We start from the raw sequence: 3,070 nt of genomic DNA, 5'->3' as shown, positions 1-3,070 counted from the left end.
GTGGGGTTTATTGCTCTCTCTATGTCATAATTTAACTTATAAGAGCCTTTTGCTGAAGTGCTTTTTTTGGCTTTGTTTTTTAATGCTGAAGACTTACTGGTATTCTTTGCTGTGCATGGCTGGTAGTAATTTTTTATACTCAGTTACTGATTTTGTTTGAAACCTATTAAACCTAGACTTTCCCCCCTACTTAGTTCTGTATTTTGTCTATATCTGTCTGCTTTATGCAAAACCTTAACAATGTCACAGTACTTTGTTCCGCATATGTTAGAAGTTATAGTTCCTAGCCCCTTTCAGTGGGAGAATTGCAATGGATGGAAATGCTACTTCATTTTTACCCAGTGCCTAGAAATGCATTCAGCATCCACTCTTCCTGGTTGGTATGAAAAATGGTGTGACTGAATATATTACTCTCTATCATTTACTCTGAGAGTTTTGTTAAAGATGGTTTCTGTGTATGGTCATTATTTTTAATTGGAAGTGTAGCTATATGTAGTTGGTAGTGGTATCAGCTGGTCTTACATGTTTTTGTATGCTTCTTCAAAGAAGCTAAGAAATGGTTTTTTTGCATGAGTGGCTGAAGAATTGCAAAACAGCTATTAGTTCTGTTCTTAGAGTCTACAGCTTAAAAACCCTTAGCATGAAGTAATACCTTGCTGTATGTATAACTTTGGGCTTCAGAACTGAAAAGGAAATATGCCATGTGTAGAAAGTTGTGTACCTCTTCTCAAAAGTTGTAGGGAAAAGGAAGATCCTCACTGCTTTTTCTGATTTTATCTGTGTGCTCGACTAGCAATTACTGGTTTTTTGGAAAGAAAATGTCAGTTACAAATACAGTTAATATAGTACTTGCCTGCTAGCTTCTGAGTTCGTTTTTCTTTTGATAGGCACAAAAGTTGAAGAGAGTAGAAATAGCAGTCTTAAAAGGGCACCTTTCTTTCCTTACTGCAAGGGAATAAGGTAAATAGCAGTTGGAAACCTCAGAACAGTTAGGCTGCCTTGGGAGTAGATGGTCTCTGGTGTTCTGTCCTGTGGCCAGTCTTGTAACGGGTTCAGATACTTGATTCAGCACGTTGCAAATACCCGGGGCAGATAGTTAGTGTGCAGGATATCTTTGTTGCTTATTTTTTTTCCCCTAGCTGTTAAAGGCTCTAATTCACAAATTTCTTATCAGTGTTAAGACCAAAACTGTATACTTCTGTTTAAAAAGACTTGCTACAAACATGCAGTCATGGTGTTCACATGCAGCTGCTTTTCTAGAATAACCGTGCTTCTAGTCATGTTTCCCAATATATACGGAGTTTTCTGTATGTTCTTTTTTTCTAGGTGAATGACCTGACTTGGCTATGTTAGTGCACGTTTTATTGTGCCAGTCTTTCAGATGATCCAGATTACTGTGACATGTTCTCATTGTTTATCACCCTGTTGGTTCATGTGTCATGTGCAAAATTTATTAGTAATTTTATAGTTTTCTGTATGTTATTGTTAATATTGAATAGTATGGAATTAAGAATTGTTACATGAAGGATTTGGCTTGGAATGTTGTCCCTGTTTGTTAAAATTATGTTAATGATTGCAGTTTCAATTTGTGTTGATTTTTTTAGAAAAAACCTTGTTTTGTTTACTGTAAATTTAAATCAGCATGTAAAAATGCAGTACATAAATTCATGTAGTCACTAACATCTTTCACATTTATGATAAAGTATTAAATTGATATTAATTATTAGACTGCAGGAAGTTGCATTAGTGGCCATGAGTTTCACTAAATGAATTTATTTCTAGAGATGGTAGTTTGATTGCTTCTTTCCATTCCCCTGAGCCACAGAACCACAGAATGGTAGGGGTAGGAAGGGAGACCATCTGGAGACCATCTAGTCCAACCCCTCTGCTAAAACGGGTTCACCTAGAGCAGGTGATTGTGTCCAGGCAGGTTTTGAAAGTCTCAAGAGAAGACTCCATAACCATTCTGGGCAGCCTGTTCAGTGCTCTGTCACCCTCAAAGAAGTCTTCCCTCATGTTCAAATGGAACTTCCTGTCAACCAGTTTGTACCAGTTTTTCCTTGTCCTGTCACTGGGCAGCGCTGAGAAGAGCATTGCCCCATCCTCTTGACACCCACCCTGTAGATATTTATAAGCATTGTTAAAATGCCTTGTGTCTTCTCTTCTCCGGGCTAAACAGACTCAGGTGTCTCAACCTTCCCTCGTGAGGGAGATTATCCAGTCCCCTCATCATCCTTGTAGCCCTGCGCTGGACTGTGTGCAGTAGTTCCATGTCTCTCTTGAACCGGGGAGCACAGAACTGGACTCAGTACTCCAGATGTGGCCTCAGTCAATTCATCCAACATACCACTGGCCTTCTTGGCCACGAGGGCACATTGCTGGCTCATGGTTAACTTGTCCACCAGGACTCTCAGGTCCTTCGCTGCAGAACTTCTCCCCTTTTGTGCTGTTTTGGACTATATCCTGGTTTTTCAAGATACGGTAGAAGTTAATGTGTGTGGATTTCTCTGGATTCTTTATGATATCGTAAAACTCTTGAGTGCAGCTTATCTGGATTTTCTGATGTTAAAATATTTAGTATAAATTACTATAATATATTACATTATAAATATTGGAAACTGAGGCTTTTGTTATGAAATTGATGCATTTTTTGTGTTTATATTCAGAACAGAAATATTACTTCATATCATGGCAGAAGAGGCTGAGATGTTTAACATTTAATGATTTATTTGGTAGTTGCTAGGATGTTTTAAATGTATTAAATATGAATTATAATCGTATGTGTGTACTAGGAAATACATATTAGCTAAAAAATAAGCATAATCAATCAGAATAATTCATGAAAATTTTTTCTGATTTAAGTTAATCGCATGAATTAAAAATATTTTGGGCTACATCATTCTGGTTTGATAGCATATTGCAATATGTTTAACCAAAACTAAGTGCGAGAAAAATGAGGTATTGTTTTCTACTTCCATTAGTATGCAGAACTATATGTTCACCTGAAACAGCTTTATCCACTCGGAAACTGAACCTGTTCCTATCATTGCCCAATTTTTTTCTGAACCGC

Source organism: Buceros rhinoceros, unplaced genomic scaffold, assembly GCF_000710305.1.
Source record: "Buceros rhinoceros silvestris isolate BGI_N320 unplaced genomic scaffold, ASM71030v1 scaffold7765, whole genome shotgun sequence".
Taxonomy (NCBI): domain Eukaryota; kingdom Metazoa; phylum Chordata; class Aves; order Bucerotiformes; family Bucerotidae; genus Buceros; species Buceros rhinoceros.
The sequence above is the reverse complement of the archived record's forward strand: the minus strand, read 5'-3'. Positions refer to the sequence as shown.